Below are 26,727 nucleotides of genomic sequence, written 5' to 3'. Positions count from 1 at the left end.
AAATAACCGGTTCTACTAGGTCGTCTCAATAGTGGTCGTAGGGTGTAAAAACTATTATAGAACAACCGCAAAAAATGAAAAAGGGACCTCTAAGAATTCTTATGCTTCCATTAAAGTGACTTTCAAATGTTCTGTGCTTTGAAACTACCCTCCTAACCTGTCCAAAAACACCATTAAAAATCTCAATCATAAAATTCTCGGCAGCAATAAAGAAATTCTTATCACTGACCCCTACTTCTGCCAGAACCACAGTTTGTATTTGTATAAGACCATAAATCCACAATTTAGGGGCCGATTCTGATCGGAAGGGCTCCAAACCATGTTTGGAACCCTTCTGACTGCATCGGAATGTGCTGGCCGGATTCCTTTCCGACCGAGCCATTCTGATGGGCTCGGCCGGAAATCCTTCACTACTCCCCCAGTCGCCTTTTTACGACCGAGGGAGCACGATGGCAGTTTTTCGCTGCCTTTTCATGCTGGTGATTCCGGCAGGGAAAGTCAGTCGGAAACTGTCTCTGGGGCACCCAGCAGGGCCCCCATCGGTGTGAGGCTGCCAAATTGCAGCCTGGGGGCACTTATGGTACCCCTCTGTTGATCCCTGCACCCGGTGGCAGGCACCTTGGGGTGCCGGCCACAGGGTGCAGGGATGAACTGCACCTCTGCTTTACACAATGCAAGCATGCATTCCGCTCGGAATGCATGTTTCCATTGTGAAGCATACCAATGCGACCGAACCCTGTTCACAATGGAAACATTGAGGTTCTGTGAATTCTGAACCTGTTTTATAAATGTTATGGTTTCGTTACGAATTTGATAGTAGCGAACCGTAACTAGTGAGTGCGGCAAGTACGAGTGATTTCGTCATGTTAGACCGATGGATTCACTATGTATTTTGGGATTTCGTTCCGAACCATGGGTTCCATTTTGTGCATGGCAGCCATTTTGTGGTTGCCCTCACATAGGACGATGACTACGGCCGAACGAGTCTTTAGTACACGTACACGTTAGCTTGAGTTTGTGCTGACTTCTGGATGAACCGAGTGAACTGACCTCGTTGCCTGAAGCTGACCTTGTTAAGCCAGTTCCTTGCCCGGTAGCTGATCAAGATTGAGGATCAGAGCACAGGACATTGTAAAGTTTATTGCACACACATACACCCCTTATCCTGCTTCTTATCTGTTTCTGTTTCTTCTTTTATGGCCTCTTTATGATATGGGTTGTGGTCCTTTATTATGGGTTTGTCCGGTTTGTGCAAGAATGAATGTTTGGCTTTCCTGTATAATTAATGATGGGCCGGACAACTGAAAAGTGGGGTTGTCGTCATGCGATACCTTTTGTAATGATACCTATGATTGGACAAATTGTAAATAGTGGGTGTTTGTCCAGAATGTGATTTTTGGCATAAAAGAGGATGACTCGCCTTACGAATTTGAGCAGTCTCCTACGAATATACCTGTGTTGTACTTCGTGGACTTCTGTTTCTGGCTGCAGCCAATAACACTCGATCTTTGACGCCTCCAAGAAGTATCCCGTGCCTCTGTATTCTAAGACAGGTGAACCCGAAGACTTTGGGCGTGCCCCTGGTGCCGCAGGGTTCTAAAACCCGGTTCTTCAACATGCACCGACGGAGTCTCAAACACCTGAGTGTTTACCGGTTGAGGTGGTCTAAAACCTCATATAGGACAGGTGTGACAATCACTCCGCCTATATGCAGGTAATATGAAGAGCACATAACCACACTGGTTGATTGGTAAATGTTTTGTCACGTATGCAGTAGCTTTATATGAATAAAGGTCCTAAGGAAAGCATGGGCGACGGGCCATTAAGGGCTGAAACTAGTCGACCACCTTTTCATAAGCAGCAACATATTTGGTCAATGTCGTAGCTACGAGTTTTTATTAGGTTGGTGAGATTTGTCAGAATAAAAGGTTTGTCTCTCACTTCTCCTTTTTAAATCACCACATTGTTTGCACTGCACTGTAACTATTTTTTCCATCATTCCTCTGATGAGTTATCTTCCAGATATAGTAGTAGACCGGGGTTCGAAATAGGTAACTACAGTCTTCTTTTTTCGTGTCACTCTGTTTGTATCTCTTTCTTTAGATGATGGTCATATGAACCAATGTGAAAATCCCACCATATCATCTCTTGTTGTGTTAAAGAGAATGAATGGTAAGTGGTGAAAGACATCCAGATGATGACACTGGCCTAACGGGGCAGTTGATGGAAATCTGATTGATTCACAAATGGTCTTGAATTACGTTATTGGTGGTCTTGCTCACTTTTCTTTGTCATCTCTCCATCGCTTCACTATATGACCTCCAGATTTTTTATGTATTGAATGTATCCCTATGATGTCAGAAATATAGGACACGTCCAGTTCTAAATGGCAGCTAAATGTGGACGTGCTTTGTGGAACTGCAAGTAGGAATTTCAAAAAGCTATTTTCTAATTTTTGTATGGATTCATCTTGGACATACCCCCACACCCCTGCCCCGTAAATGGCTGTGCTAATGCATTTAGCCTGGTAAATACGTAACATCTCTTCCGGCGGTCGTTTTCCCAACCTCTGAGTAAAAGCTACTAAAGCCATTGTGGATTTTAAAAACTGCAATTTTCTAACCTCTATTGCTCTTTTCCAGGTACCCTTTTCATCTATTATAACTCCTAGGTAAGGATAAGTGGGAGTGTGGTCCACCCTAGAGTTTCTTATATAGATGTCATTTCCTTTTCTTAGTTTCCATCCAGAGGTCATAATAAAGGTTTTTTTAATATTGATTTTTAAATCTAAATTCGACATGAATACATTGTATCGATTTACGGAGCGCTGTAGTTCAAGGGGAGTGCGAGCAATAATCACCACGTCATCCGCATATAGGAGAGTGGGGATTGGACGATTCTGGACTAGGGGTAGGTCCTGGCTCCCCTCCAACATGGCTGATTCCAGGCCGTTTGTATAAAGAGTAAAGAGGAAGGGGGCCAGGACACAACCCTGTCTTACTCCCCACTCCACCCTAAAAGGCGCGGATAGTTGACCCCCCAGACCATATCTCACTCTCGCAGTTGCGTTTGAATAGACTTCACGCAGATAGTTAACCAACAGAGGCTCCACCCCCATTGTTGTCAATATGTCCCAGAATTTTACATGACTCACGCAGTCGAACGCTGCAGTAAGATCTACGTAGGCCATGTGCAATCTTCCACCCTTCACATCCACGTATTTACTCCTCAGCAATGCCAAATTGAGGACCTGCTCGATGGTACCAAGGCCTTCCCTGAATCCGTACTGGAGGTCAGATATGATGTTATTATCTTCCATCCAGTATTGTAGGCGTTCTAACCGAATACAGCCCACCACCTTTCCCAACGAGTCCTGTAATGCACGTTGGACTGTTGCGATCGCCCTTTTTAAAGATCCGGACCAAGATGGATTCAAACCAAGAGTCCAAGAGGCCAGCTTTTCCCGTGGCTTCTAGTACCCTGAATAATAGTGGGGCCCATAAGTCCATTTTAAATTTGTATAAGTCCACGGGTACCCCGTTGGGGCCAGGGGCCTTTCCTCCTCTGCTGGCTTTTAGGGCGTGCTCGACTTCGGCCAGAGTGAAATCTAGGGTCAGTAAACTAAAAGAAGGGCTTAGGCTACTGCTCCTATTCCCGTGAGTACAGTGGGTTAGAATGGAATCCTCTGTTAGTCCAAATATCTGCCAGAAATGGGCTATCCAATCAGATTCATTAATAGTGACTTCTATTTTACTGCTCTCCCTTGGGCCAGGGAGGAATGGGTATTTATGACATCCCAGAACGCTATACTGTCCTTAATTTTACAACTGTTGTGTAAAGCTACCCATAGTTCCTCTTTTAGTTCCATCTTTCTTTGTCATAGAGTTTTATTATATGTTTTCCTAAGCTGGATTACCTCTGTCCTATCTCTATTGGTTGTTTTGAGAGCCGCTTTAAGGTCAGAATATGCTTTTGTGCAAGATGAATTAAACCAGCCACTCCTATTTTTTCTTTTACCTCTAGGGATAATAGTTAGGGCTTCATTCACAGATTTAATTACTACCTTGAAGTTGTCTAAGATCTCCTGAGGGGTTGAACACTCCGCCAGACATGAGCTTATTGCGGGCATGGAGGTTCTAACAACCTTTTCGGTTATTACTTCAGGGTCTAAACGGGCCCATTTTATAGAGTAAACATTCAATCTGTTCATGATAAGACTTTCCTCCTGATACAGGGTCATCAGGTTTATTCTACCACGTGCAATAGCATGGAAAAGGTAATAGAGATCGGGAAATGATTGCTAAATACGCAAGCGTGAGTTATACATTTTTTTATGAGGTGTGAGGCCCTAGTTGCCATAAGGATAAAATCAATACAGCTAGATGTTCCTCTACCGTTAAAAGTTGGCCTTAAGGGAACAACAGGAGATAGCAGTTCATTTGCAAAGGACAGTTGGAGGAGTGAAATCGTCTCATTCATATACGCCCCGATGGAAGAGTGGTGAAAATGAGTTATATTATTTTCCTGCTCGTCTAAAAGAAAAGGCCACATGTAATATTATTGTTTCTTTCAAAGAGAGGTAAATAAAAATCTACGCCCCACACAATGATGGAGTTTTTCCCGTGATGGTTGTTAATAAAGTCAAGAACGAAATAACGAATTTCCTTCAGCGTCTCTACCAACTTTATTTGCTGCAGGTTATTGTAGAAATTGACTAGTACAATGAGGGCTGATTTATCTATAGCTATTATGATTATCTGGAAATTCTCCTCATTTTTTAAGGTGATTGTTTCTCTCACCTGAACTAGGTTTGAGATGTACACCACTAGCCCACCTTTCGCACGCCCTGATGGTGATGAAATTGCTGGTGAGAAGTATGTTTTGTAACCATTTAGATGGATTGGTTGTACTGCCCACGTCTCCTGTAAACACAGGATAACATGGGTTCGCACAAATGTTGACCAACCTTCTTGGTTGGACTTAGATCGAAGGCCAGCAATGTTCCAAAATATAACACTAAAGGGGGCCTCTCTGAGATGGTTAATATCGGGCTGGGGGGCTATATTCAAACATCTTCTCTCCTTTAGAGGCCTGCTATTCGTTAAGGAAACCAAGGCTGGGTCTGAATAATTTTTTTTAAAGACTTTGTTTAAATAGCTTAATGCCCTGATTTGCTACAGGAGATTCTTTGACCTGTTCAGATAGGACCGGGATAGGGTTAGTTGAGAGGATCAAAGGATTTTCCAAGTGCTTTGCTTCCTGAGATGGATTACAAACTATAGTCGCTTGTCCATCGCTACTATCTCCCTCAGCTATAAGGGGAACCGATCCCAGTGCGCAAGTTGGTTGTCAGTCCACTTCCTCTAAAACTGACAGAAACTCAAATCTATTAGAAGTTAAAATAGAGCCATTTGTTTTCGAAGTAGGCTTGAAAACCGGTTTATAGAAAAAACTGAGAGGAAGGGACAAGATTGCTGTTGGAGTTATGGGTGATTCCTCCTTATAGGTTAGGAGGAAGCACACTATTTTGGGCGTTTTAAAATTCATAACAATGCAGTCACCCTGAATGGATTTTAAGGAGGGACCCACCCACCCAACTCTTCGGGCCATCAGAATTTGATTTATGTTCTAACAATTAAAATGCTTATGTTTCACCAGCCAAGTCCACCTCTTTATTACGAAGGGAGAACCAGGATTCTGTCTGTCCCTGTTTTAGCAGTGGAACCCCCGTTAGGACCAAAACGTAGGGACAAGATGCAGGTGGCAAATTTAAGTTATCAGTATTAGGTTGAGCAGTACAGTTGGTGGAATTAAAGTTGGTATTTTTCTGCCCTTGATTTCGTATGTTCTCCATCCTAGCTGTAACCTTTGGCGTGCGGTCCTCATTTACGAGGTTTGTAATCTCTAGAGACGGCACCTTCGATGGGGCAGACTGGAGCTCTTGACTGGGTGGATTACAATAACCCTTTTGTAATGGGGGGGTGTTTGTATTAATAGGTGCCAGCATGGGAATTTCCAGTCGAGCTCTAATTGAATCAACATCATCTTTCAATTGTACTAGCTTATTTTCAATACGGACAAACCTTTCATCAAGGACGGAGGTCAGCTGTGAAGTCATTTCTCTGAGTTTTATTTCGAGAATATTTTTTATGAGGCCTTCCATATGGTCCCCCAGATCTTGAAAAATTGCTTTGGAGTTATTAGTGGGGGAACCTCACTGAGCTTCGGAATAACTTAAAACTTAATCTGTTTGGGTTTGTAGTGAAGCTGTTCCCAGTGAACTAGAGCCAGTGCAATCTATTTCCTTTCCCACTTTACCCTGCTTGCCTCCCTTATGTTTCGTTCCCAATACTCACCCTTTCCTTTGTTTGGTTTGTTCCCGGGTTTGTGGGCCTTTCTCTCTTAGGATAGGGGTATCAGTCTCCTTATCCTGAATATTAGGAGATTGAAATAGGAGATTCACGGAAAGGGAAGAAGGTATTAGGGAAGTGGTTTTCTTTGCTAATAGGGAACTGGTGGATTTCTCCTCCCTGGTCAACGGAAACTGTATTGGACAGAGTAAGAGTCTGCGCTCAGTTACTTGGATCTCATGGTTGAGAAGATTCTGCTCTTATCAGGAAAGCGTCCAAAGTGCCTGCAGTACTCTTTCGTTCTCCATCAGGGTTATTTCTTTCCAATGGAATCAACAATATATGGTTACTAAATAGTCAAACTTAGGAACATTAAAATCAAATTATGACTGTTAACTGGACAACAGATGTAATAGGTAGGCCAAGGTACTCTTTCAACAATGGTGCTCATGTAAAGGGGAACCACCACCATTAAGTCCGTTTAGCCTGAGATCTTACGACATCTTACCAGTCTTCACGGTATTTCAACTCGTGGCAAACTGCCAAGGGACCGGGCCCTGCCCTGCCCCTGTCTGGCTCTGACAGGCACCGACAGGCCCGCCCTTGGCCCCGGTCTTAGTCCCGACCTTGTCCCGCACCGCGGATAAAAAGGAATGGCTTGTAGGCGCGATGTCAGCACCTCCCCCTGACTTCAAACAGGTGCGAATGCAGTGATGTACCCTGGGGGCTGTGGTCCAGTACCTGGGTGTAGGCGGCAACACGGTCGACCCTCGGGACAGCAGGCAGCCCTCCTTCACCTCGGCACAGCCTGCGCTCTCCTTCAAGCCGGTCAGCAGCAAAAAGCATTAAAGGAGTATACATTTAAACAACTTAACACATTTTCATATACCTTTGTGGTTGCCACCTATTTAAGATTTCATCATTGGGGATGAATCTGGAACTTTGGCATACATACTTGCACCACATGTTCCGAGGACACACCGATGAGGCACCATTACCTGAAACGTTTAGTGGTGGCACCTTGGGTACCTCAAAACTGCATTTCATCTAATTAGGAAAGATTACTTCATATAGACAATCCATGTTCTATGGACATATCTTGGCAAATAGCATAGGTGACGTCTAGCAATACTTCTAGCTTTTTATGTTAAATTGACTAGGACTCCCTTTTTTATTGTAAGCCGTTGAGTAAACTAAAATCCTCCTCATCACAGCTGACCTGCTTAATTGACTTATATAGCACTGTGACATTAACCAAAAGGACAGTCCAATCTGATGTAAGCTGGCATTTTAGGAAAGGCAAGTTAAACGCCTGCAGAGAACAGCCTTTGTTTGCCTAACATTTTAGCATCCAACTTCATTTTACCATAGTGATATTCTACACTGGCAAAGCAAAATATACAATCCTCTAGGATGTGTAGATACGTTTGCTTTGAAAAAGACATTTTGAGTTCACGTTCAATGTATCATTGTGTCTGGTCACTGCAGAGTGCCTTTGAGCGATTGTGTGACTACACAATAATTTAATTGAAAAGCTGAATAGAGTTCTATAGATGTAATCGTTTAGTATTCATATAACAGTATTGGGAGAAAATGCTAGCTTCCCAAGCATCGATAAACACATAAACAGAAATATAGGTGCTCATGCGCACAGATCAACAAACATATAGGAATCCATGCCAGCTGACAGACAGTCGTACAGCATCCTGTGCAGCAACAGTAAATATTTCATGTGCCTCAGTGGAGAAGGACGCATCAGATGTTAGGTATGGTGTAGAGAGAGTGATATGTATAAGGAAAACTCTCTGAAGTAGGAGAAGGATGATATTTGTCTTTAGATACCATAGTCAAAATCTCCTTCTTTACACAGGCACCCATGTACACAGGGGCACACTTTGCAGACATGCACAACTCAAGTATAGGCACTCACGCACAACCGCCTAGCTGCAAGAGGCACTATCATGTGTAATGATGTCTTTATTTCTTATTTTATAGTTACTTATTAATATTATAAAATATTTATTATTATTAATGATAAGATATTTAGAACATTATTAAAAATATATTTACATATATATAAATAAACATATTATCTAAATATACAAATAAATAATATACAATAATTAGATTAATTAAAGTAATACTTGTTATGTTAGTTAATAATTTACACTACATTAAATATAACAAAATTAGAAACATTACATAGCTAAGGGAATACAATTTGTATTTACAATCAAACAAGTACAAAATTGAGAATTTGTTATATATTGGGTGGGTAAAAATTACTACTCCCACTCCAGAAACTGCAACAGTAGGGAAAGCGTTGGATAGCGTAGGGGTACAAAATTACTATTCCCACTCCAGAGAGTGCAACAGTAGGGAAAGCGTGGGGGTAAAAATTACTATTCCCACTCCAGTGTGTGAAACAGTAGGGAAAACGTTGGATAGCGTAGGGGTAAAAATTACTATTCCCATTCCAGAGAGTGCAACAGTAGAGAAAGCGTTGGATAGCGGGAGGGTAAAAATGACTATTCCCACTCCAGAGAGTGCAACAGTAGGAAAAGAATTGGATAGCATAGGGGTAAAAATTACTTTTCCCACTTCAGTGAGTGCAACAGTAGGGGAAGCATTGGATAGTGTAGGGGTAAACGTTACTATTCCCACTCCATAGAGTGCAACAGTAGGGAAAGTAATGATTTAATATGTAAACAAGAATCAATTAATTTCCAATACCAATTTAAAATTAATTAAAATTAATTACCAATTACAAAATATGTATTGATTATAAATACCAATAAATGGTATTTATTAAAATTTAATTACGTATTTATAATTAATTAACAACCAATTAATTTTCAATACCAAAAATATAATAAGTAATACAAAAATTACCATTTAATAATTAACAATAAATTATTTATCAATGCACAAAAATAATTTAAATAATTATGTAATTACATTACTTCCCACCCTATTCCCCTATAACTCATAACCCACCCCAAATAATAAATTAAAACAAATGCATAATTATCAATTAAACAATTAATAAAAAATGATTACCAATTAATAAAAATTAATTACCAATTCAATACATATAAATAAAAATACATATTTACCTAATGAGAATTAAATTACTTCCCACCCTATTCCCCTATAAACCCACAACCCGCTACAGAACTAAAATGCAAAATTAAATTCAAAATAATTAATAATTCATAAAAACGAATATTTAATTCACTATAATTAAATTACTTCCCACCCTGTTCCCCTATAAACCCACAACCCGCTACGGAAATGAATTATCCAAAAATAAATAACATAACATTCATTACTTTAAAAAAATTAAACATACATTTCAAAAATAATATATATTTTTAACACATATACTAGCATACATAACAGTAAAAAAATGTTCGATATTATGGAAAACAATATTTTAAACTCGATATTATGGAAATCGATATTTCTTACCTCAATTTCGATATTCTATCCAACTATATTTTGGTCATTCGATATTCTGGGCTCTCTATATTTTTAATTCGATATTCTGGGCAGTCTATATTTTGGATTCGATATTTAGTGTGTTCACCATTTTATATATACAGTGAGATGTTGAGTTATACAACCCTCATATAATTCCTCAACCACATTTCATCATCTTGTTCCTTAAACACCAAGCAGAATACAGACATTTTGAAACTGCAAATACAACTACAGGAGTGTGCAATACCATCGCCCCCCAATTACGCCGCACCATCAACTTCTCAAATGAGACTGCTGCCTTCTCCCGATGACTAGAAACATGCTGAGATCAGCCCTCTGCTGAAGAAATATCCACCAACCAGACAGACCTCAAGAATTTCAGACCCATTTCCTTGCTCCCCTTCCCAGCCACGGTCATCAAGAAGCCCATCAAAACCCAACTCTCCAAGTTCATCGAAGCCAACCAGGTCCTAGACTCCTCTTAATCCGGCTTCCGAAGCAACCACAGCAGCAAGACCGGCCTACTCGTCTCTACTGATGACATCTTCTCCCTCCTTGACAAGGAAATACAGCAGCCTTCATCCTCCTGGACCTCTCGTCCGACTTTCACACCATCTCCCACTGTATGCTAAGCACCAGACTCCACAAATTTATTCATGAAATAATACACTTTGATTTGGCTGAATCGAATTTATTCTAAATACTGGCTGGTGTTTTCTTTTGGATTAAACAATAACAGAATTTATTTTCTGCTGGAAACATTATTGTTTTGTTACAAGATTAAGTAAATCCAGGATTCCTGTATTATCATATTTTTTGTTTAGAAAATGCGTTCCATGTGTACACTTTTCCCATGTTATACACCATGTTCACATGAACATTTGGGTTGTGCTCTTGTTAATTGCAACTTCTTGTAGTCACATCTGTGCCAGGGTATATTTATTTTCATTGAAATGCCTACTAAAGAAGATTTTGGGTATTTTTTCTGCATGTTTGACTTATACTTATTCTTTTAGATCCTGGGGTTCCTTGAAACTTTATAGCTAAGGTTTAGTAGCGTGGCGCACAGCGATTTAGTTTGTGGTAAGATTGCCAATGTTTTAGCTGTGGGTTGGCTAGTTTTTTAAGGTGCTCCAGCAAGAGACGTAACCGTCCGTGTACATCGTGAAGAGAACTGGTTGTGTGCGTTACATGGGAAGTAGACGCATCCTTGCACTAGGGCACACAATGTGGTTCGTTGAAACACAGACTCCAATGAGATTTTTTAACAGTTGATTATTTATTCATCAATCTTGCAAAAGGAAGTTTTAGTTCATGATTTCACAAAAGATTTCTATCATGTTCATAGAAATGTTCCAGAGAGATACTCCTTACTCCGATGCATTTCGGGCTGGTTTTGCCCTTTGTCAAGGAGTTCTGAAAGCAAAATAGACTCTTTTACCTTCCGAATCATCAACGGTAAAACATACAACGTAAACATTTGCATTGCATAACAAGTGTCATAGCATAGTTATTAGCAACGAAATAGGTGGTTTACACTAAGAGGTGAACCCATGTGATGGCGTGGGCTGGGTGAAAACTGGTGAAAGTAAGGGGAAACGTGATAAGGTGAACGTGATACACTTACGTGTCACGGTCGTGAATGCTTGGCTCTCTGGGGAGGCAAGAAGAAGGGGATTAGACAGGGTGAATGCCCGACGTTAAAACATGGTAACGCGGGTCTCACTAGGAGCTCCAACTTACTTGGGACTGAATGCAAACAGCAGTGGCTGATGTATTCTCGGAACGTTGGCTGGAAAGTTCACGGAGTGACGGCGGAGTTCGCCGTTTTATGACACTACGCGAAGTTTGTTGATGGATGTAGAGAGGGGACTGGGGAAATGTAAAGATGGCGGCCATCTTGGAGAGGGGAACTGAATGAAGGGTGAGTAACAATGTAGCAATAACAAATATTTACAATGAAGGTGTGAGACCGGCTCACACTAAAAGTCAAGCATGAAACACATATACCACAGGGGGTATTCATAAGAAAGCACTCAGTTCTATCCGGTCATTGAGGCCGTGTGGCTTCATTGACTGTAGTCTATATATCCAAGCGGTTTCGCGCTGGAGAAGAAATTTGTTATTGTCTTTTCCTTCTTTTTTTTGGATCATCTCAAGCACCAAAAACTTGAGTTGGGCAACGTTGTGGTGAAGTTCATTGAAATACATGGCAATGTTCGATTTTTGGTTCTTGGTCCGAATGTTCGACTTATGTTCATTAAGACGAGTCTTTATTTTTCTGGTGGTTTTATGTATGTAAATGTATGTATAGGCATTTATATAGCGCACTACTTACCCGTAGGGTCCCAAGGCGCTTCGACCGCTGCGAAACCCTTCCTGGCTTCCCTGAGAGGTGGTCCCTTAATGGGTATCTCCAGGGTGAGACCAGGCATCCCCGGCGGTCTGGTGGGGCCGTTAGTGAAGATGAGGCAAGCTAATGCCCAGAGTTGCCGAGTGTGATCGCTGATCAGAGTGGGCACCGAGGCGAGAGAATTATCGAGTCCGCTGACCCTGGTCCAGAAACCTGCCGCGCCGGGAATCGAACCCTGGTCCCGGGCCGTCCTCTGCTCTCGGGTCTGCCGCCTCTAACCAGTGAGCCACACTACTTTACCAACATAAACCATGCCGCACGGGCATTTCAGTAGATATATTAAGTTGGTGGAATCGCACGTGGCATTGACGTGGAGTTTGATGTTGAATCCTCTCATTGGGTGGTTGATATTATTGCCCATGATGACATTGTTGCAATTGTTGCAATTATGGCACGGACGCGTGCCAGCATGGGAGGTTTGTTGAATGGGTTCTTTGCATAGAATTTCTTTGATGTTTTCAGATCTGGTATATGCGTAGATGGGTGGTTTCTCAAATAGGTTGCCAAAGACAGGTTCCGATGCCAAAATGCGCCAATGTTTTAAAATGATTTTTTTATATTTAATGCTGGAAGTAAAGTATTTAGATACCAACACTGTTCTGTTTTCATCCTTTCTCGAGGAGCCTTTGAGAGCTTCCTCACGTGAGATAGCGTTGGCTTTCTTCTTGGCTTCATCGAGCGATTTCTGAGGGTATCCTCTACTGATGAATCTTTTGGCCATTTCCTCCATTTTTTGTGTGCATGTTTCAGGATTGGAAACTATTCTTTTGATTCTGAGCATTTGGCTGTATGGCAAGTTTCTTTTGAGTGATTGTTGATGGAAGCTGGTGTAGTGGACTGTATTGTTGCGGTCTGTGGGCTTTCTAAACAAATCGGTTGTTAGCCCAGTTTCTGTTGTTTTTACTAATACATCAAGAAAGGTTATTTCATTTTCACTGATGTCCCACGTAAGAGCAATGCGGTTGTCTTTAGAGTTTAAGTCTCTTAATGCTGATTCTAGATTGTCACGGGTGTTGCTCCAAATGAAAAATAAGTCATCAATGTAACGGACGTATAACTTGAGGTTCTCTGTCCAGTTGGAATTGGCATAGATGTGGGTTGATTCGAACTCTGACATGTAAATGTTCGCGTAAGTCGGTGCAGCGCAATTGCCCATGGACATGCCAGACATCTGAAGATAGTGAGATTGTTCATGGGTGAAGTAACTGTGGTATAGCGTAAAGATGAGGAGTTCCATTAGGAAGGTTTGAAGGGATTCTGAAAGGTTGCTGTTGAGCAGCGCTTTTTCAATAGCTTCAATCCCACCGCCGTGGGGGATGGACGTGTAGAGACTTTTGACATCAGCGGTGCACATGATAATCTTTTCATTTTTGGAGAATGTTATTTCAGAGAGTTTTTGACGAAATGATGTGGTGTCTTTGATGTAACTTTTAAGATTTGTTACAATGGGTTGTAGATGACGGTCCAAAAATTTGCCCGTAGGTTTGTGAATGGATCCCCGTGTGGACACGATCGGTCGGAACGGGGGGTCGATGAGGTTCTTATGTATTTTCGGTAGCATCACGATAGTCGGACTTCTAGGATGTTCAGTGGTTAAGTATTTTTTTGTACGGTCATCAATTGTACCATTCTCGTGTGCTTTGGTTACCAGGTCTCCGAGTTCTGACCTGTATTGCTACCGAAAATACATAAGAACCTCATCGACCCCCCGTTCCGACCGATCGTGTCCACACGGGGATCCATTCACGAACCTACGGGCACATTTTTGGACCGTCATCTACAACCCATTGTAACAAATCTTAAAAGTTACATCAAAGACACCACATCATTTCTTCAAAAACTCTCTGAAATAACATTCTCCAAAAATGAAAAGATTATCCTGTGCACCGCTGATGTCAAAAGTCTCTACACGTCCATCCCCCACGGCGGTGGGATTGAAGCTATTGAAAAAGCGCTGCTCAACAGCAACCTTTCAGAATCCCTCCAAACCTTCGTAATGGAACTCCTCATCTTTACGCTATACCACAGTTACTTCACCCATGAACAATCTCACTATCTTCAGATGTCTGGCATGTCCATGGGCAATTGCGCTGCACCGACTTACGCGAACATTTACATGTCAGAGTTCGAATCAACCCACATCTATGCCAATTCCAACTGGACAGAGAACCTCAAGTTATACGTCCGTTACATTGACAACTTATTTTTCATTTGGAGCAACACCCGTGACAATCTAGAATCAGCATTAAGAGACTTAAACTCTAAAGACAACCGCATTGCTCTTACGTGGGACATCAGTGAAAATGAAATAACCTTTCTTGATGTATTAGTAAAAACAACAGAAACTGGGCTAACAACCGATTTGTTTAGAAAGCCCACAGACCGCAACAATACAGTCCACTACACCAGCTTCCATCAACAATCACTCAAAAGAAACTTGCCATACAGCCAAATGCTCAGAATCAAAAGAATAGTTTCCAATCCTGAAACATGCACACAAAAAATGGAGGAAATGGCCAAAAGATTCATCAGTAGAGGATACCCTCAGAAATCGCTCGATGAAGCCAAGAAGAAAGCCAACGCTATCTCACGTGAGGAAGCTCTCAAAGGCTCCTCGAGAAAGGATGAAAACAGAACAGTGTTGGGATCTAAATACTCTACTTCCAGCATTAAATATAAAAAATCATTTTAAAACATTGGCGCATTTTGGCATCGGAACCTGACTTTGGCAACCTATTTGAGAAACCACCCATCTTCGCATATACCAGATCTGAAAACATCAAAGAAATTCTATGCAAAGAACCCATTCAACAAACCTCCCATACTGGCACGCGTCCGTGCCATAATTGCAACAATTGCAACAATGTCATCATGGGCAATAATATCAACCACCCAATGAGAGGATTCAACATCAAACTCCACGTCAATGCCACGTGCGATTCCACCAACTTAATATATCTACTGAAATGCCCGTGCGGCATGGTTTATGTTGGTAAAACCACCAGAAAAATAAAGACTCGTCTTAATGAACATAAGTCGAACATTCGGACCAAGAACCAAAAATCGAACATTGCCATGCATTTCAATGAACTTCACAACAACGTTGCCCAACTCAAGTTTTTGGTGCTTGAGATGATCCAAAAAAAAGAAGGAAAAGACAATAACAAATTTCTTCTCCAGCGCGAAACCGCTTGGATATATAGACTACAGTCAATGAAGCCACACGGCCTCAATGACCGGATAGAACTGAGTGCTTTCTTATGAATACCCCCTGTGGTATATGTGTTTCATGCTTGACCTTTAGTGTGAGCCGGTCTCACACCTTCATTGTAAATATTTGTTATTGCTACATTGTTACTCACCCTTCATTCAGTTCCCCTCTCCAAGATGGCCGCCATCTTTACATTTCCCCAGTCCCCTCTCTACATCCATCAACAAACTTCGCGTAGTGTCATAAAACGGCGAACTCCGCCGTCACTCCGTGAACTTTCCAGCCAACGTTCCGAGAATACATCAGCCGCTGCTGTTTGCATTCAGTCCCAAGTAAGTTGGAGCTCCTAGTGAGACCCGCGTTACCATGTTTTAACGTCGGGCATTCACCCTGTCTAACCCCCTTCTTCTTGCCTCCCCAGAGAGCCAAGCATTCACGACCGTGACACGTAAGTGTATCACGTTCGCCTTATCACGTTTCCCCTTACTTTCACCAGTTTTCACCCAGCCCACGCCATCACATGGGTTCTCCTCTTAGTGTAAACCACCTATTTCGTTGCTAATAACTATGCTATGACACTTGTTATGCAATGCAAATGTTTACGTTGTATGTTTTACCGTCGATGATTCGGAAGGTAAAAGAGTCTATTTTGCTTTCAGAACTCCTTGACAAAGGGCAAAACCTGCCCGAAATGCATCGGAGTATGGAGTATCTCTCTGGAACATTTCTATGAACATGATAGAAATCTTTTGTGAAATCATGAACTAAAACTTCCTTTTGCAAGATTGATGAATAAATAATCAACTATTAAAAAATCTCATTGGAGTCTGTGTTTCAACGAACCACATTGTGTGCCCTAGTGCAAGGATGCGTCTACTTCCCATGTAACGCACACAACCAGTTCCTTGAAACTTTGCCATAAAATAGTTAGCATGGAGAGTAACTCTATAGGTTATGTTTGTGTTATCAGGGGCGGCTCTAGGCTCATGGTGGCCCTGGGCAGGGAGCGTAGGTAGGGGGCCCCGGAAGAGGAGGTCCGGGCGGGGCGGAGCACGGATGCCAGTGAAGAGAGGGTGGGCTCATGGTGTTTCGAAGTGGAACAGAGCCGGAGGCCGCCAAATGCCTGTCAGGGGCCGCCACATAAATATGTATCCATCCTCAGAGGATTATTATATTAAGGATATATATTGGCGTGGTGGCCCCTGGGGTTTGGTGGTCCTGTGCAGGTGCACAGCTTGCACATGCCTAAGGCCGCCCCTGGTGTTATTGCAAGAATTGTATCTTTTGATGTTAGTAGCTGTGGTAGTAGGCAGATGATTTACTTTTTCTCCTGTTATGATTGCACTGCATCTAATTTGAAAATGGTTCTGTACAATTTTTAGGCTTGGCTGGAGTCTGTTGTATAAATTGTTATACATTTTATTTCAAATGTACTGCTGTTGTATGCTCAAATAATGTTTTAGTTTTTTTAGGAAGTCCTAAATGAGTCAAACAGCTATATTAATGCTCAATGTCTAATTATTATTTGTTTGGGGCCAGATGTACTAACAATTTTTTCGGGCGCTAATGGGTTTAAGACTTGTTTGTGACCACAAAAAACATGTGGCCATGTACTAATCCTATTTTGCTAGTCGCAAATCAATCTGCGACTAGCGAAATAGGATTAGCGACTCGCTATTAGGAAGGGGCGTTCCAAGAGCATCCCTTCCTAATAGCAACTTCTGAAGCTATGTATTACTTTTGCGGTCGCAATACAGTCGCAATTTACCACCACTCGCAAAAAGGAAGGGGTACCCCGCGGACTCATTCCCCTTTGTGAGTGGCTCTAAAAATATTTTTAAGGGCAGGCATTGGTCCCAGGTACCACAGGCTCGCCCTTTAAAAATGAAACAGAAACGTTTCATTTTTATTTGTTAAATGCATCCCATTTTCCTTTAGGGAAAAAGGGCTGCATTAAAAAAAACGTCTTTATTTAAAAGCACTACCAGACGTGGTGGTCTGCTGACCCCAGTAGGCCACCATCCCTGGGAGTGCCTGCCATTCCTAAAGGGGTCGCAAATTGCGACAGCCTCATTAATATGCATGAGGCATGCAATTTGCTACCCCATTGGAAATCGCAAACAGCGTCTCAGACACTGTTGTGCATCCCACTTTGAGAGTAGCAAATTGCTAGTAGTAATTTGCAACTCACAAATTGGTGGGTCATACATCTGGCCCTTGAGCCTGTACAATGCTGAGGATATTTGGGTAATATTCTCTCATTGTGTGATTCACCAGTCCGTCTTCTCAATACAAAATTTCCATTATTATTATTGTTATTATTTTATTGTGAGTTTATCCTTTTGTACAGAGGCATTTGGCTACTGGAATATTTTAGCATCAGATTGTTTTAAAATGTAAATATAAATTTCTATCAGTTGGCTTTATGTAAATGTGTAATTTATTGATTCAGAACTTCTAAATATATCCAGGAAAAACATTTTAGGTTCCCATGCTAAATTGTATTCTGTTGCTCATGTTTTTTAACCGTTGATGAAATTTCCATAACTTTTCCTTTCTGCCCATCCATATCCTGATCACATCCTGTATATTTATTTTCCAGTTCACTATTTTGCCATTCTATCTTTCATTACCAATGCTATAGTTCGACTGTATTTGAATATGTTTGCATAAAAAGGAGCCACATTGGAACTCATAGCATTTGCAGATATCTGTTTTTAAAATTGTCATGAGATTTGCAGAAAAATATATTACAATATTATATGCAGTAGTTGTATTTGAAAAGTAATGTTTGCCTTCGTATTTTCATAATGTAATAGTAATTACTCAGCAATCTAAAGTCTTTCATTTCGGAGAGTTTCAGTCTATAGTGATTGGAACCCAATGAACATAAAATAATCCCTCCCATAGGGTGCCCTCAATGTTGTAACTGTCTAAGACAGTCATTGATGTCCTCAATATAGGAACTTAAAGAACATGATCAAAGATTTTACCAAGTCATTTATGTAAATAGATAGCATTGTCAGAAATTTATTCATTCATGAATTTATTGGGCTTTCTATTGGATTAACTAGGGATTTACACGTGTTGGCACTTTATTTACAACAGACGCTAACTGGTGTTCACTAAACGAAATGGGTTTAGTAGTTTTCAGTAATCCAGTCTTTCTCTCAAGTCTCTATTAGTGCTCTCTGGCCAATAGTTATTTATAGTATTGTGTTTAAATTCTTATTTTATAATGCAATTCAATTCAATTCAAAACAGCTTTATTCGGTTGGGACATACAACCATAAAAGCACAATTTATAGCACATGACAGTTAAAATTAATAAAACTAGGCATACATGTTAAAAGGACATACGATTACTAGTTTCCATTATACGCCGTACATTGCATTGGTTCTCTTAATGTAAACAATTAACACATAGCAGCTTTACATAGTTATTGTTAAGAGTAACACCGGAGCTTCACAAAATGCAGTTTAAAGTGCATAGAATATAACATAACTCCAGATGTAAACAATAGACTCATAGCAGCATAACATAGTTATAGTAACGAGGGATCGAATTACATGGGCTTTGGAAGGTATAAAATCTAAAGTGCAAGGTGCATAATCAATAAAACTTCCCTAAACATAATAGGGGGTAAAATTGGCATTAGAACAGCATAATCTTTCTAGCCTTACTTGCACTTAGAATGAATGTGGCAGTATAAAAACAAATATCAGGTTCTTTGAGTGCAAAAAGTAGGGTCATAGCAGCATTAATAGTATTAGTTTCATACTTCTTAAACAAAGGTTTAAGATAGGCAATCCTAAAAGACAAAAACAGGTCACATAAAAACAAAAAGTGCAACGTTCTCTGTTTTGTAATCCCATCACAGGGACAAGGGGAAACGGGGTACTGATTCATCATAGGGAACGCAACCAGGTGATGCACAGGGTCTAGCCTCAATCTTGTAAGTACATAACAATGGGAAGATCTTCTAACAAGTGAAAGATAGGCTTGAGAACCCATCGTATCTATGTATTGTGGTTCCGTAGTTTGAGGGTCCGTGGTTCGTAGGTCCTAAACCCGTTCAATGAAGATCGTCGGAAATAGACGATTTTGGTATCAGCGGACCGCAAATTACGAGTGTGCTGTGTACAAGTGTTTTCGTCATAATTGATCAATGAGAACACTATGTTTTCATGGATTTCGTTTGAACCCTCGGGTTCCATTTTGTGTACGACAGCCATTTTGTGTGGTTGCCCTCACATAGGCCGATGACTACGGCCGAGCGAGTCCTTGGGACACGTACACCTTAGCTGACTCTTGAGTGACCTGACCGAACTGACTCCCTTGCCCGAGGCTGACCTCGCTGAGCCAGTTCCTTGTTAAACAGCTGGTCAGATAAAGATCAAAGAGCAGGACATTGTTGCGTTTACAGTACACTGCACCCACCTTTCTATCTTGCTTCTCATCTGTTTCTGCTCCTTCCTTTATGGCCTAATCACTGCTTTGGGTTGAGTTTTACGATGGGTTTGTCCGGCCTGATCGAACAGGATATTGGAATGTGCTTGGTCATTTCTGGTGGGCTGGACAATGGAAAATGGGGTGTGATAGCTGTCAAGTATCACTTGGTGTCCAGAGAGCAGGTGGTTCCCCACGCATTCTGCTGCTGCTGACAACTCCCAGAAAGAGTGTGAGGTAGCTCAAGTTTCCTTTGAATGGGGGGGAGTTTCAGGTACTCTTCATGTTGCTGTGAGGCCCACCATGCCTGTTGATTGTCTCCTGGGCAATGATTTAGAAGACTCCCCTTGGGCTAAGGTGGAGAGGGAGACACATTTGAAAATGTTGGGTGTGCCAGAGTGGGTGTGTGCGACCACTCGTTCCATGACAGTAAGTAAGGGTGTTGATGGGGTCCCGGAGCCTGAAAATAGGGCCCAGGACCCAGCTGTAAAGAGAAGAGGCAGGAGGCGCGGGAAACCGGCCCCGTAGTTTACGTGGTCCAGGAGGAGGTAGACCCTGAGGGGGATACCCTGGAGCCCACAGGGGAACAAATTGCTGAACTGGGAGACCTGCCCGAGCTGACCCATTGGCAGCAGGATGGTGGTCCCTCCAGGGAAGAATTCTGTGCCGAACAGAAAGTGTGCCCTTCTCTTGTGGGTATGAGGCAGCAGGCCTCAGCCCAAACCTCAGGTGATCAGTCAGGGTCGCATTTTGTTTACTGGGAGAACGACCTCCTGTATAGCGAGCCTAAGGCTGCTGAGCCTGGGTCAGCCCATGTGCTGGTGGTACCCCAGCGCTTCAGAGCCTTCCTACTGGGTTTGGCTCATGACGTTCCGTTAGCTGGACATCTGGGGCAGGACAAGACCTATGACAGGCTTGTCACCCATTTTTATTGGCCTCAGATCCGAAGGGATGTAGACATCCATTGTAAGACTTGTCACACTTGCCTGGCAAGTGGGAAAAGCAGAAGGAAGCAGGAGGCTCCCCTCCAACCTTTTCCAGTGGTCAGTACCCCCTTTGACCGGGTGGGGATTGACATTGTTGGGCCCCTGGACCCCAAGACAGCCCTGGGCAACAGGTTCATCCTGGTCTTGGTGGACCATGCCACACGGTACCCGGAAGCCATCCCTCTCCGAACAGTGACGGCCCCCGTGGTGGGACGGGCACTGATGGGTGTTTTCTCCCCAATGGGGTTCCCCAGAGAGGTGGTGTCAGACCGGGGCACCAACTTCATTTCCAATTACATGAAGTCTCTGTGGAAGGAGTGTGGGGTAACCTCCACACAGATCATCCCACGTGAAGAAAAGAACTGTCAACAGTAAATGTCACAGCCATTCCAATACCCGGTGGGGTAGTATGGGAGACAACTGACTATGAAATATATGGTCCGGTCGAGATCCTGAAGTATCTTCATCAATTCAAGGTTTCATTAAGTGACTTTGTAAAACCTAGTACATTCTCTGATGATTGGGACTTTGAAAGTATTAATAATATGATGTCTGATTTAGTAATGTCAGCTAGATTCACAGATCATGATTATTTGCAAGGTTTGTCTAGTTATGAACAGATGTTCTGCTTCACACACTATGGTGATCATTATTTGCAAAATCTGCACAGCCTAGAAATGTTTTTAAGTATAACCAATGGGAACATTGTGCTACACCACCTAAAAGCAGTTCTAAAACATTCTATGAGAAATTTCAGTACTTCTCAGTATTTAACACCAGTGATGCAGAAACGTTTTATTACAAACTATTAGATAAAGCAGGATTGAAAACAATGCTGACAAATACTAAATTGATATATTCAGAAGCATTTTATGAAAAAATGATGACATTTGTTTTTGATTTTTGGAAAAATAACATTGAAACAAAAACCATCTGGGGTACAAAAGAGTGGCAGGTACAAGGCCTAGAAGCACTATTCCGAGCCTGCATGATCCCAGAACAAATGATGTTTTTAAATTAAACAATTCAACAAACTTCCTGTCTTGGCCTAGCTAAGATCAAAGACCTTAACAAACCGTCTATTCCAAAGCCAATACCTGAGAATACAACAACAGATATTGAGATAGACGTATCTAAAATTTTACATTTTAACAGAACACATCCTGTTTTGGAAAAAGTGGTTAATCTGGCCTACTGACACAAACAACTGTCAAGATAGATTCCTGAACAAAACACAGGGGTTAACAATGTCCAGACAAGACCCTAGATACTCCCAGAGACAACATCCAGGGATAGTAACAACATACAGTGTAGGGAAGCTGTGCCTTGAATGGCTGGGATCATCCACACTGGCTGAAATTAAGCAACACTTATCTTTACTTAGTCACACAAATTGAAACAGCTGAAAAAATACGAGAAATTGATCGTATTAATTTGGAAAAATCACTTTCTGTAGTGGACAATGGGTTAATGACTCTGTCCTCCAGAATATATTCACTGGACAGTATTGTATCATCTGCCTTTGATATAATAGAAAGAGACTTGCTATTGTTACAGCATGGCCAGTCGCAATTGCGTTCTATTGTACAATTAGGCTGGACGCTGCAAAATCTTTGTTCAGGCTATGTGCCTTGGCGTTTAATCAACACAACGTCATTGTTTTCCATCTTTAACCTTACTGATAAACAAATCAGCTTGGCACAGAAAGGAGCAGACTATACAATCCTGAGCATCGAAAAACTTGAGAGTTTACCATTGACAATGTCAGAAAGTCCTGTCATTGAATGGATAATACACGGGATTATCACAATTCCGATAACAACTTTCCAATTTAAAAAGTGCCTTGAATACATACCTACTGGCCAGTATGAACGACTGGGTAAAGGATACCTTAAGTCAACGTGGAAATTGCCATACACACACACGCTATAGTGACAGCAACAAAAATGTATTTCTTAGTGGTGAAAACTGTAAACATTCACTAAGCGGTATACTTTTGTGCCAGGGTATTAATTTACACGGAGCCTGTGAAGGTAATTCTAACAACCTTTCATGCCACCAACATGTCACACCTGCAACACAGATAGAGCCTTTCTTTATGCAACTCGCGAATGGGAGTTACATTCTAATAACGGATCCCAGCTGTTGTGGCCTTTTGCCAGGAAAAGCCTATCTCGTAAGCGTAACTTCCATGGTCAAATGCTGTATGCAAGCATTGTTTCCGAGCGGCTCTGGAGACATAGATACTCCCATCTGGCCTCGTCTGAATTTCTCTTCTATACGAATTGATACTTTAAGCAAAATTAAGTTGTGCTTTTGCAGACAACAGTGCCCATCACGTCATCAAAAGAGACGTATGATCTCCTAGTTGCAAGGACAGCTACAGAGATTCATGACCTTTTATCAACAAATTGCCCCGTGCATTTCACAGAAATGCTTAGCCACATTCTTAACATGTCTAGTGCCATAGGCATCCCAGGCATATTTAAGACAATTTTTACGGGACTGCTAACACCATTTCAAGCAATTCTGGGAATACCCCTATTTTTGGGACTTGTAGCAGGGATTTTATTTTTGACCCTCCTGCTCTGATATGGCAAGCCAAAACTCAGACATGACTCCTACGAGGATGAAAGAAACAATCCTGGCAATCCGCTACCGGGACAGAATAACTAGAGTCCTTGGATTGGCCAGGTTGAGAGATCTAAACATGACATGGTTTCTTTCATTCAGACCGATATGGCAATCCTGCATCTTACCTGTGCTACGATGTATGCTATGCGGAGATGAATGCGTGTTGGACATCTGTCTTGCACTTCCATCAGCAGTACCAATGGATATCGATACTTTGCTCAGTCCGATAACGGCTCACGCATTGTGTTGTCCCCTGCGGCTACCAATCCTGATGACGGCATTCGTTGAGACTCCTGTACTACGACTAGGGGGTAACAGTGGAGCGAGTGACAAAAGCAACATCACCCAGGTACGACCTTCTGTGAGCATTGCTGATCCAGACTTTGATGATAGCAATCATTCTCACAACTGCCAAGTTACAGCACTATCGAATTTGGTCGAACTGTCACCTGATTTTGTAGACCAATTCTTTGAGAGACTGTCTGATATGATGTTCTCCCTGAACAGAAACAATAACTTTAGAAAAGCATTCCGACACACAGCGTTCCCATGAACTCTGAATTCGGCCTTCAGTTTTGAACAACAAAAACTGCTAAAAGCGTTGGAACTCTATTCCCCCGTTCAAAAGAAAATATTTTTTGGATTGAACTGTTTTTTAAAATATTTTCCCCTTTTTCTGGCACGAAAATTCTTTGCTTAAAGTAGACCTATTCATAAAGAACAGAAGCTTCATCTTCTATTTTTAGATGAAACTAGAGACATAATAACTTTACACCAGCCTCTAGCACATTTTACTGCAATGTATTTATATGTGATGAAATTATCTCGCACCTTCTTTTCTGTATTAAGAGATATTTCATGTGTAATTGTTTTCGCAAAATCGTTCATTGATTAAATATGCTATAATTTTGAATGATTTCTATGCTTAAAGACGTACAGTACCTATATTTTCACGTATTTCAAATACGCCTATTTCAAATGCAAAGATGTATTTTGGGGTGGGCAATGTTACACATGCATCTTTTGCTATAGTTTTAGTAATTTGATGGACATAAATTCGTGGAGTGGGTGTCGCGTTCTAATCTAGGACCCTGATCGATACTGTGACCTTGTGCCCCTATACGGCTATAATCGCTTTGTACCCCTATATTGGCATAACCGATCAAATGCAATATTCAGAAACTCGTCTCTGGCCTCACACGTTCAGAGCCACATTTCAGAATCACTTCCTCTGCAGCTTCCTTTGCAGCTCATTAGTGCAAATGACACAGCAGAAGCCACTATCTAAGATTCGTAGATTACACTCCGAGTTCTTCAAAACGATAAAACTCAGCAACCTGGGAAAGCCCCGCTTGCTATGTTTTGATTAGTAACAGAACTCTAATGAGCACTGAGAGACGATCACTTCCTAGTGACATCTTTATTGACGTCTTATGTCCAAAAACTTATGTCAAACACGGCACCTTTCAGGTATAAATATTACCAACGTTGCCTTAAGCGAATGCTAGCTAGCTGCCTCACAGACATCGCTGCTGTTATCCCTGCTGATGCTATCGCTGCGAACGAGCGAACGATGGTGTGGTGAACAGAGGAGCTGAACAGCCGTCCCTTGTAGACCCCAGCAGGTGCAACCAGCCCACGGACGCTGCCCCTCCTCCTCTTTGACGCGCTGAGAAAGACGCTGTCTTTTCTACTGCCGAGAAAATCCAGCTCCGGCGTTTCCAGCCTACTCTTGCGAGTGACTGGGATATCGAGTCCTGAAGGAGACACAAGCCCTCCAACATTCTATTCCAGAGGTATGGTGTTGACTAAACCCTTAGAGAGAACTCTTGAAGCAAACCTTGGCAAAACCAACTTAACTAAAGCTACTTACTTACTCCCCTTCCAAGTATTAGGCTTAGGTCAGGTACACTCGGGTAGGCGTAGTTAGAAGCACCAGTTGAGTACGTTAGCCTAATGTATATATGAATGTATATATGTTTTATTCATTTTAAACCATTGTATGGCTAAGAAACCATATCAATGCTTTTACAGTATTATTTTGCAATACTCATTTTACTGTACGCACTTTTTATAATAACAAGTCTTGCACTTGTGGCAATTCATTTCTCTTGTATGAGAAGAAAGACTGTTCAATAAATAATACCTTTTATTGAAAACGCCCGTATCTCTATTCTCTACATATTGTGAAAGTAATCTGCACAACAACTGACTGAGTAAAATAACTGTCTATTGTTTCACACGACCCTAGAGATTGACTCTTATCTGAGGAGCAAAGTTGTCATGTTGCACGGTTGTTGGAAAACTGAATCCCTTCTTGTCTGTACCAGAGAAGCTGATCACTTCCTATTCAGTCAAGAAAGTTTCCAGTGACCTCTGAGCTAGTTGGTAGCAAACCCAATTAAGTTTAGCATAGTCAGTAGAGGCCTGGAAGATCCGCACTTCTACGTCGATACTACTGTTTATGTTATTCCAATGCGCAGGGCCTATTGGGAAAATATGAACTACACTACACATGCATGGTCAGTAGTTGTGTAGGTATGACAGTGGCAGTGCTGACAGGGGCAAAATGTAGTGAATGCCGCAGTGGCCTCCTGACGAGGGCCTTGGCACTTATTTTTACATATTAAGCACTTGGGATGCGAGATAGGTCAGGGTGGCAGTCTTGAACAGTGCCAGATTCTTGGAGTATTATTGAAATTTCATTTATAGGTACAGCAGGCCTTTCCCATGGATAGGTCTGTCAGTCTAACACTTGAAACTGCTTACTGCATACTCATAATGTAAGCAGTGTGACAACTAAAAGTAACAAAGCTATAATACTTTAATTATTTGCTGGTGATCCTAAATATAAAATGCTGCATGGCATTTATTTGTGGTGGTAACTAAAGATATGATGCCACCAAAGCTTTAAAGAGAGGCAACATCCTTCACATATTTTACTGATATACTAATTTTAATTCAAATCTCGTGTCACACCTACGTTTTGCAACACAAGGTGGCATATTGTGATTTCTCAATTAGTCGACAATTGACCTGAAAGGTGCACATAACAGTGATGATATATTCGATTTCTCACCTGGTCAGTTAGTAATGTGATACTTACCCACTGTAACAACCGCATTTTAAAATGTAGGCGACTCTCACACCTGACATCTTTGGTAATAGTACATAGTTAATTTGGTACACGTCATCTTACA

The 26,727-nt window shown here is 41.6% G+C and overlaps 1 protein-coding gene across 2 annotated transcripts in view; it reads right to left on the bottom strand.

Annotated features, from left to right (window-relative positions):
- The window catches only part of LOC147751543 (guanylyl cyclase inhibitory protein-like), a 245,096-nt gene that overhangs the window by 146,143 nt on the left and 72,226 nt on the right, over window positions 1-26,727 (bottom strand). The window lies entirely within an intron of this gene.

This window comes from Lissotriton vulgaris, chromosome 1_1 (assembly GCF_964263255.1).
Source record: "Lissotriton vulgaris chromosome 1_1, aLisVul1.2, whole genome shotgun sequence".
NCBI classification, from domain to species: Eukaryota; Metazoa; Chordata; class Amphibia; order Caudata; family Salamandridae; genus Lissotriton; species Lissotriton vulgaris.
Note: the sequence above shows the minus strand (reverse complement) of the source record. Positions and strands in the feature narration are given on the sequence as shown.